At 41.1% G+C, this 11,080-nt stretch overlaps 1 long non-coding RNA gene across 1 annotated transcript in view; it reads left to right on the forward strand.

Annotated features, from left to right (window-relative positions):
• LOC109306279 overlaps positions 1-11,080 on the forward strand; it is a 19,748-nt gene that overhangs the window by 472 nt on the left and 8,196 nt on the right. Inside the window, exon 2 of the long non-coding RNA XR_002099926.1 lies at positions 7,307-7,634. This is a non-coding gene — a long non-coding RNA (uncharacterized LOC109306279). The remainder of the gene's footprint in view (positions 1-7,306; positions 7,635-11,080) is intronic.

Consider the following 11,080-nt stretch of genomic DNA (forward strand, 5'->3'; position numbering starts at 1 on the left):
CTGCTCCCTTAAAGGCTGCAAGTGGGAAAGGAGCAGTGAAAAAAAACCAACCCTCGTTATCCCCAGTTCACTCCCCTTTCAGCATCCCCTTATGCCACCCTCCTGTTTAAAGAACCTGCTACTGCCTCCCCCTGGGCCCATTTATTTCAGGGACTCGCTGATGGCGGGGGCGGGAATAAAGGTGCAAACAGGGATGGGAGTGAGAGGCAGAGATTGCTAAGGGGTGCACAAGGGGGGACAGACCAGCGCACACTCGCCAGTGACTGAGTGCCAAAGAGCCAAGGGACCCTGCCCTGCCTGGAGACATATGAGCAGAGAGGGACATACAAGCAGAGAGGGAAAACAAGCCCACAGTCCTGGGGTGGGGGTCCTCCTGGCCAGAGCTTCCCCCAGGTCAGGTTGATCCAGGAGGAGGTTGAGCAGGAGGTTGCGAGGCTTGGCAGGGCTGTGCATGGGGAGCACATAAACAAAAAGAAGCTGAAGTGGTGCAGCCAGCACCCCAACAAGAGGCTCTTGAGGAGGCAGTGAACAGGCGTGCACCAGAGTGCGACGCAGGACTGGTTGGTGTGCCAGGGAGTGTGTGCCTAGATCTACCAAGACAAACTACAAGCTTTCCTTGCCAAGACAGGCTACTACAGGCACACCAGCAGATTCCTTGGGACAAATAAAAAACAGAACAGGAACCAGAGTATGGTCACAGGTTAATGAGTGCACCAAGGGGGGACATCTAGCAGACCATACTTGAATGAGTCCAAGGAACTAGTGGCCACTGCCTACTGAAACCGCTTGGAGACATGCTTGGATGAGGGCCAGGAAGACGGCCTCAAAGTCACCAGGGGTCAGTAGTTAATGACTACTGCTGAATATTTTAAACTTCCTATCTACTGACTTATGGTCAGTCTATATTTTCAGATATCAAGCTCTATGCATAGAAAGATTACAAGTTGTAAAAACCAATATTAACCTTTTGTTTTATGTGACAAAAATTTGAAGAGAGCTTTGGCAAAAAATCATAAGCTTATTCAAACCCCCTTTTAAGTCAGCATTATTTACTCAGCTTCTCAGCAATCTCACAGTCTGGCTCAAGGGAGATGCTGCTGTTCCCAGTTTGATATTGTTCTTGCAAAGAATGGCAGCTATTTCACCCCCGATTCCAGAGTATAGCACTTGATTCACAAAGGCATTAAAGACTGAAAGTTTTCTTCAAGCAAAGGCCTACAGTTTTGTTGGTGTAATGAAATGCCAGGAGCCTACAAACAATTGTAAAGTATTTTTTTCATTCAGAAAAAGTTGTAAAATACTTCACTGAATACAGTCATTTCAACATTGTAAAATTTTAAATTCACAGTCACAGGAGGAATTTAAAATCTTTAGGCCTGCAAGACTTGCACTTTCCTCAAAATAAAGATTTGGAAAACAAAGATAGTCCCTAAGAACAGGGTACAATTAAGCAAAAACACCATCAGAGGAATAATAGAAGTAAACATTATTCAAATTTGACTGAAGATCAATCTGTAGTCTGCGCAATCTCTCTTTCTGATCCAAGATCTTCAGCAATCTCCTTAGAGCTTTCCAGGCCTTCAGTGATTGCCTGCACTCATTTCCACTAAATCCCGTTGGATTGCTCCAGGCTCTCTGAAATTAGTATCCTGCTTTAACCAGAAAAGTCATGATGCTTTTGTAAATTTGGTCCAGAATAATCTGTTTCTCATAGCGGTATACAGCAGAGATTGTTTAGTCATTGACTGATTCTATGTGGACCAGTTCTTTATAATTTGTTCAAATTATTGATCTACGAAGTTACTGCTACTCCTCTGGGGAGATCTTTCCTTCACCTTGGGACTGCCAAAATAAGAATTGTTTAGGAACTCAGTTCTCCGGCATGCTCTAAACTTGAATGCAAGTTTACCTTGTCCTCTGTATTATTTGATGAGGTACCCAATAAGGCCTGATCCAGGATATATTCTTTTTTTTCTGACTATTTTATTCTGTATAGGTGGAGCAGGCATCTGCACTAAAAACTGCTTAATCTCTGTTGGACACACTTGTTGCTCATCCATAACTCTGACCCATGCAGGAGAATGCTTAATGCATTGTGAGTAAAAATTCATGGCCTAATGCTAATGCTGATAGATTTGCAACATTTACCCTCTCAAATCATTGCATCATAGATGCAGTCACCAGACTTTTGGAGCCTGCAGCCTAGAATAAATTCATTAACAACAGACTTCCTCTTCTAGAAGTTTCATATTATCTGAGAGTACATCAATTTTGACTCGCTGATTATAAGAACTATTTGTCTTCAATTTTGACTCGCTGATTATAATAACTGTTTACTTATTCTGACTAAGCTGTATTTTTGGGGTTTTTTTCATTTTATTTATGGACATATTCTGAAAGCACATTTAAGCAAAACCCAGGTCTTCAACCACTTTGTTTATCCAGGGAATTCTGGCTTTCATGTCAGAAGTTCAATACGTAACAAAATCAATGGTGATTCTAAGCACTACAGAGACATATTTTTGTCTAACTCCAATGCTAACATCAAGTCAGCTAATTCCTGGTTGGAGATCACAGTCATTCAAATGACTATGATGTTCTTTGGTATCTTGATAAAAAATTTGGAAGATCTGGATAATTTTAATGGAAATCCATAGATTTCCAGTGTCTGCTACAGAGTGTCCTTATACTGCTCGCTAAATCAGTAAAATATAGGTTATGTAGTAGTTGCCAGTCAGTGTCTTGTTTCACACTATTGTATAATGTGAACATGTGCACAATACAAGAGCAGGTGGAGTGAAAACCAGGGTATGGACAAATGGACACTTGGATTGACTTCAAAGGGGGTGGGGGAACTGTTGCTCTGCACAGTTGTATTGCTACAGAATTATGCACACATAACAGATACAGCATAAAAAACTGCTGGGCTCTCATTTGTGACCAAGTTTTGAGCCTGAAAGCTTGCGTAACATCTCTCAACTACAGCTGATCCAATAAATGATACCACAAAAAGAGCCCTTGCTTCTCACATATTTTTGGATCCTCAACGGTATAACCCTGCTTCTGAATGGAAAGTCAGAACAACTGCTATAAACACTTTGATCATCATCCTCTAGTGGTCAATCAGTAAAAAGCATCATTACAGGTTCATAGGCAACTGGTAGGGAGCGCACCAGGGTGCACGTGCCCCCCTGACAGGGCCAGTGCCCCTCCCACTCTACAGACGACACTGATGCTGTCAGCAGGGCTGGTGCCCCCTGAACAGAGCCACTGCCATCGTCAGATTCAGGAGGCACCAGTCACTCATGCCCTGGCTGTGAAATCTACCTGGCTAGCTTTTATCATGATGATTAAGGATAATATATTTTTCCTTCTTTCCATACTTGCCTTCAAAAGGAATTACTTCTCTTGTTCCTCTTAGGAGCAAACATCATGGTAGAACATGTTTATGTGTGGGAAGAGATAGGGAGAGCTAATTGTTTTTATTCACATTTTCCAGATAGGCACTATCCAGAGAGCTGTTAGCCACATAGCCTGTCACCTGCAAAAGCTTATGCCTCTTGGAGCCAGTGGGTGCGTTAACACGTGCAGTGGACTGTACTAAAACAAGTACTAAATGACTGTGCAGTAATCAGTGTTACTGTGCAGTCTGGACTCTGCATGGCTATTTTTAGTACCTACTGCGCAGTAGCCCACTGAACTGCGGTAACATAGCTCATTGCTATGGCAGTGTAGCATCCCATGTAGATGCACTCAGTCTCCAAGGTGCCATGCTGCCTTCCCTACTGCCATTCTTCTGGGGGAACAAAAAGCATTCTAATCATAGATCTGCTTTTGGAGGAAGCATCATGGAAAGATAGTAGAGCTGTGCCCCATAGAATAGAAAAAGGTACCAGCTTGTATCATTTCAAAGAGAAGAAGGGATCTAGCAAAATCTTTTATCCTGTCCTAAGACAGTATCTTGTCTGTATTGGATCAAAGAACCCACAGACAGCTAAAAAGACATAAAAGAAAATGGAGAAAGCCTTAATATTCTTTTTAAAACAGAACTACTAAGATGTCTCAGTTTTACTGCTCAGTTTCAGAGCTGCTCATATCCTCCCATCCTAAGTTTTTGTAGGGTAGATTAGCTCCCTGGAGCAGGGGACCTACCTTTATACCTCCTGTGAAATGCTTCACACACAATGAGGGAGTCTTTAATTTCACTACAGTAACTGGAAGTGTAACTGACCAGTATTGTGCCCTGGAACAGGAACAACAGCTAGAGGTTCACTGCTGCTAGGGAAGGTGTCACCTCCTTTATTTTGCTGATGACATGCATGTAAGCAGCCAGTTATACAGTGGTTTTCAATGGCAAAAAAATGAAATGACATAGAATCATAGAAAATGAGGGTTGGAAGGGACCTCAGGAGGTCATCTAGTCTAACCCTCTGCTCAAAACAGGACCATCCCCAACTAGATCATCCCAGTCAAGGCTTTGTCTAGCCAGGTCTTAAAAACCTCCAAGGATAGAGAGTTCACCGCCTCTCTAGGTAACCTGTTCCACTGCTTTACTACCCTTCACGTTAGAAAGTGTTTCCTAATATCTAACCTAAACTTCCCTTGCTGCAACTTGAGACCATTGCTCTTTGTTCTATCATCTGCCACCACTAGGAACAGTTTAGCTCCATCCTCTTTGTAACCACCCTTCAGGTAGTTGAAGGCTGCTACTAAATACCCCAGCAGTCTTCTCATCTCCAGACATGTCCCCCATAAACAGTGAAACTCCAGCCACTGCTTTACCCTCCCTGCTGCTGGAGCTGCTTCCAGGAAGATGAGGAATGCAGGGTGTAGGGAAATGGAAGGGACAGCCCCCTAGCTCCATTCGGGCACCCCCTTTCCCTAGGAAGTGACCAGGGCTCAATCCCTGTTTGTCCACCCATTGTTACACTACTGGCAGCAACCCTACTGACAGCAGCCCAGCCCATTCTTCTCTCACCCTTGTTAGCCTAGCATTGCCCTGTAAAATGTTTGAGAACTCGAGTATTTTTATTAATGGCATAAAAAGTGCAGGTATGGAAATCTGCTACCTGTTCTGTTTCTGCAAAATGTTTATCCCTTCCTGAAGTTTCAAGTACTCTCCTCAGGTTCACACCTGTAGAACACAAACCTCTAAATAAACCAGTAGAGGTTGATCTTCTGTTAAACCTTATGTTCAGCTCTACAGGGTTTGCCTACCCCTATTTTATCATCTGAAGAGGGGTATATGAAAGCAACCTGTGGGAGATGGGATATACTCTATTCAGTTAGTTCCTTTTAGTTTTGGTTCCTTTGGCAAAATGAGTAACAGTTAGCTCTATAAATAATTTGTAAACAGGAGGTTAAGTTGTTTTTGTTACCCACTTTGCCTTAGAAGAAAATTTTGCACAGTGAAAACTTTAAACTGGATAGCTATTGCTTGACATACTGCTTGCCTATTGATATTCAATGGTGCCACCCCTGCCCCACCCCCACCTATAATGGGCAGTCTTTAAAATAAAATGTTCTTTGTCATTCTGATGTATAGCATTGACCTGCTGGTAAACTTCAAGGCCAATGCACTGTGGACAAAATGGACCTGTAAATATTGTGCAGAGGTGTGATACCTGCCTGGCATATTTCTTTACCCATGGTCAATATAGAAGCGGAGAAATCTAAAAATGATGGTACCTTCCAAATTGCATCTTTTCATTCAATAATGATGAGCTGTCAAGATCCATTACAACCGTGTGCAGATCTAGGATTTCTATTTGGGACTATTCTGTCAGTACTACCTTTAGTCTATTTGCTGGTACATAAATGCACCCATTTTGCCACCAGTAGGTATGTTTACACATCCAATTAATTTGAAGCAATAAACTCTGGAGCAGTTTGAACTGGAGTAAACGAATCCTAGGCACAGCATCTACACATGCATCAAGGACAGCAGCAATTTGAGCTGAGGCAAAGAAGTTCACACCAGGGCCACTCAGCCCTGGCCTCTGGGTGGTGGCATTGGGGGCAGAGGGGCTGGCTGGGGCATGAATGTGCTGAAAGTGTAAAGCCATGTGGGTAGGTGGCAGGCAGAAGTCTGGCCCCTGGCTGGCTGGGCTGACTGGACACAGTTTATGTCTGTGGTCAGCATCTACACATGCATTTAATTGCAATAAATTACCCTGGTGTAATATAGTACTGTCCCTATCTTACTGGAACGTTAGTTTACTGCAGCCTAATAGTGTCGCATGTGTAGATGGTGATACTGTACTCCACAGCAAAGCACATATGTAGATGTGGCCTGTGTGACCTAATTGGTCTACAACCTACTAGTAAAGTGTTAAACAAGATTTCAGTGTGGCTATACCAATTGAGGGACCAGAGAATGTGTCCCTCAATATAAGCCTTGGAGACCAAAATTAATATATAAAAACAAGCATCTTATGGCATCTGGCTGTAGCTGTCATGCAGATATTTCTTAAAAGAAACTAATATCTAGTAAATTCTGTATCAGCTAAGGACAAGTATATTGAAACCACTGCTTTTTTATATTAGTGATATAAAAATTAATGCACAATGGCTCCTCACCTGAACATCAGTCTAGATTTAGAAAACAGGACGTAAAAAATCAGTCTATGATTAAGGCCACAAACCTACTAGTGGATCATTGAGAACAAACCTCCATATTCACACAGGTCCAGAACCAGGGCCTTAGTCATCTGGGTACAAGATGACTTGGTACTTAGTCACCTGATCACATAATACTAATACCAGAATGAGAGCCATCTCTGTCCATTTTTTCCTTTACTAGCTCTAAAGTAATATTTTATATCACTAATGTATATAAATACTCTATGGGACATATTTTGATCCACAATAACTGGAGAAACATGCCACTAGTATAAACCACTCAAGGTAGAAGGATGATAATTGTTTTTACACTTACCAGTTCCTTTCTTACATAGCATTTTAGGATATGTTTGCATTGCAGTTGTTACTATGACTTCAGCATAATGTGGACATCCCCAAGCTAGCTATAAGCTATCTAGTTCAGGTAGGTAGTTGTGTCACCACTTCAACACACAGTTCGGTGTGGACTAGCTGCTCAGGTATTTTACTCAGAATCTTGGGTGGGTTTTTTGGGTGGGTGGGCTAAACAGGAGCCCCTGTTTAGCTCCTATCGCCAGGACTAGGTAGCTACTGGTAATCAAGCTTGTGTTTTTAAATCTAGCTCACGTGTGTGTTGGACACCTCTGCTGCAGCTGTGGCAGTGACTGCAATATATACACCCTTAATCTCTTTCTTTTTTTGACAGCTCCTGATTGTCAGTCAATACTGTAAATATTGTGCACCTAAGAAAATGTTTACCCAACACTTAACTCTCCCATGAAGCAGGATGGCTTCAGGAATGTGAGTGCTTATCATTCTTGTTGTTATAAGGCCACGTGGAATAGGCTGAGTTTGACTACTCACTTGCCAGAGTCCATAGAAACAGTCTAGAGACTGTGGTTTGCCTTGCAGCCTGCAAGTAACAGGGAAAAGCCACCATGACCTCCCTCCTGCATGATAAACTTCATGAAACCTACTGTCAGGCTCCTTCTCCCAGCAAAGATTTTCATCATCTTACCATCACCAAAACAGAGGTAAAAGGGTAGCAGGACTCCTGTTCCAGATCTGTTCTCTAGTGTCATTTACATTCAACTAGCTTTGTAAGAAAGTTTATCTTCTCTGGGTCTGGTTTCTAAAAATGTTAACTATATATAGTATTTCATCTGTGCCAACCATCTTTTATTTTGTAGTAATGTTGTAAGATGTTTTCCTTGGCAAAATTAAAGTGTGTTATACTGACTGCTTTTTCATGTTGTGCAATGCAAGTTTCTCAAAACAAAGCATATCTTTGGACAAAGAATGAATAAACGTGTTTTTTTCCAGACATGCTGGATGTTTTCTGACATTTATTGTGTTGTAGTTAGACTGTCCTTTTCACTTACTTGTTTCTATCATTTTCAGTAGTTTGAGGGCAAAGCCATAATAGTATGTTACTGTAGCAATATATGCAAAAATGATTGTAATGTTAAGAATTTAAAATAATGTAGGTAAGAAATGCAAAAGCTAAGTGTTTACCAGGAATATTAGCTTGGTTGTTTTTCACATGCGCTTGTCTTACAGTATATGGATAATGTGTTCAACAGCACCTATGACTTAGAAATTATAAATCTCATTTTTCAAACTGACTTTTGAGCTTAATTAAGAGCTAAACTCTTATAAAAATTCAATAGAGCTACATCTTCAAATTGGCCTAAGCCATTTTCTGAAAATGGAACTTGGACATTTTTATAAATGTCATCCTATATTTCAAACACATCTGACTCAGTAATTCTCAACTTTTCCATATTAGGAATATAGAATACAACAGGGGGAAGCAGAAAGACACCCCCCCACACACACACCTCATTTTTCCTCTCTCTCTGAAACTGAGAGATTTGGAAATTCTGACAAAACAGAAAATTTGAGCAAACAAAATCCTGACAAATACATATTTTTTTAACTAGGGTTTTATTTCACACCTTCCAAAAAACTGTCTTAGAGAATCAAGCTTAAGCACACAATGATGAAAATGAAAGACCTGTAGTTTTCTCTGTATAGAACACTAAGACTAAAATGTAACACTAGCAAGGTTTCTTTCCTTGTATCTAGAGGTTTCAGGTATTCATAGACTGAAACTTCCAGATACAAAGAAGAACACAATCTCCATTGGTGTTAAATTTTAGTCTCATTATTTTATACAGAGAAATTTAAAGGCCATTAATTTTCTTCTAAGAGTGTGTCTAAGCTTGATTTACTGAAAAAATTAACAGACTACAGCTACAGGATAGAATTGTGGATTATATGAATGTTGTATTTTGTTTCTAATATTCAGAGTTTCTTTCCTTTTGAATTTAGAAAATAGGATCGGAAGGTACTTCCTAGGTCACCAAATCCATTCCGCTGCTATTGCAGAAAATGCTTTGTATACCAAGCTCTCTCTTAAAACGACTTAAGTTTTTTTGTTCCTAGTACTGCTACTGACAGTCAATCCAGAACCTCATTTCTCCGGTGGTTAAAAGCATTTTTTCCAATTTCCTTGTGGCCAGTTTATAGCCATTTGTTCTTGTGCTGTCATATTCCTTTATCTTAAATAGCTCTTCTCCTTCCCCTTCCCTCTTACCAGCTATGTATTTATTGAGAGCAATCGTATTGTCTCTCATATTTTGTTTGGCTGATGATCCAAACTCTTTTAGTCTTCTCTTGCAAGATAGACTCTGATTGTTCTCAAAGTCCTTCTCTGCAGCAGTTCTAGTTGGAATCCATCTTTCTCAGGCACAAGAATACAGAATTGTTCACAGCAGGGATCAGCAACTTGTGGCCTGCAAGCTGGATTTGGCTTGTGGAATCATTACATCTGACCTGTACATGTTGGGCTTTGGTGGTGCTTGGTGGTAGAGGTTTTTCCCATGTTGCAGCAGGGAAAAGCAGCAGCAGCAGCAAGAGCTTTCCTCTGGTACCTGCCTTTCCATCCATCTCTTAGCTCCACTGGGTCATCCTGACCCACAGCCTGAAAAGGTTGCTGACCACTAGTTAACAGCTTTGTATCTTATTCAGTGGAATTGGTACTTCCCTATATCTAATGGACATTTCTTACCTGATACATCCTAGGATTTCATATGCTTTTTCATAGCTGCTTTTCAGTAGCTGAAAGGCATCCTATGATCAACCAATCCCCCTTAGGGTTTTTTTTCACCTTTGTCATTTCTGGGAAGTTCTCTGCTTGTAGTAATAAGTCTGCTAGTCTGCAAGGGCACATCCAAGGTTAGCTCATCATACTTGGAAATGAGGACAGTGCCCTCAAGCATACTTCACTGCCCTAGGTGGGCTGTTTCCTGACCCAGAGGCAGGCCAGTTAGCTTGGGAATAGGCTACTTGGCAGTATCACTCAGAAGTATTAATTAGTCCACTCCAGAGTCACATGACAGGTTGTGTTGCTTTGGATTCAGGAGGCAGCTCAACCAAGAACAGTGTAGCATGCTTGAGGGCACTACTGCTGGACACAGTGGGAGTATTTACACAAGATGTTTACTGCAGTTGCTTAATTAGCTCTGCAGTAGAACATTAGCATCTACAGGTGCAGCCCTATTAGGCTGCAGTAAACTAATAAAATCCTTCTGCAAGCCAGGGCTGCTGTGCCCTGGCTCAATGTGCTGCAGTCCCAGGTGCATATGTAAATGCTCTGCCTGAGAGCAATAAACTCCAGTGCAAACTGCACCAGAGTTTATTCAGTTAAATTAATTTCACGTGTAGATGTGCCTAGTGACTTTGCCAGTTAGATATGAGCAATGCAACCTTGCACTTAATACTGTTACATTTCATCCCATTCCTATTTCTTCAGTCTCAATGTCATTTAAGTCTTCCTGCATATTTCAGTTCTGCTCTGTACTGATAATGCCTCCTAACCTTATGTCACCAGCATATCTCATCAGTACACTCCTACTTTTCATGTCATCATCAATGAAAAATAAAGTTGTTCCCAAAATCAATAGTTCAAACTCTAGTAATTTTCTTCCAGCCTGATATTTCAGCTTTCAGCATGAACTGTTGTCTTCTCCCCATTAGCCAAATTTTTACACTTGCCACACTAATCCTCACCTTCTTTATTTTAACTAATTGTTTCCCACGTGGCATTCTATCAAATGCTTTACTGAATCCTAGAGAAATTAGATCTACCGTATTTCCATTGTCTAGAAAATAAGTTATTGTATCCAAGGAAGATACCAAATTAATCTGACACAATCTACCTTGTTTTTTCATGTTGCATTTTATCCAGTTTTCCCTTTACTCTCACATCTATTGCTATTTTTACATTAAAAAATTAGAAAGTCAAAGTAATGCATCTGTAGTTGTCAAGTAAAACCAAGGAAGTGCTTCTTCCACTTTACTCAGCATTGGTGAGACCACAGCTGGAGTACTGCATCCAGTTCTGGGCGCCACACTTCAACAAGGACATGCAAAAGCTTGAGAGAGTCCAGAGAAGGGACACCCATATGATCAGAGA

This window comes from Crocodylus porosus, unplaced genomic scaffold (assembly GCF_001723895.1).
Source record: "Crocodylus porosus isolate Cpor-Errol unplaced genomic scaffold, CroPor_comp1, whole genome shotgun sequence".
Taxonomy (NCBI): Eukaryota; Metazoa; Chordata; order Crocodylia; family Crocodylidae; genus Crocodylus; species Crocodylus porosus.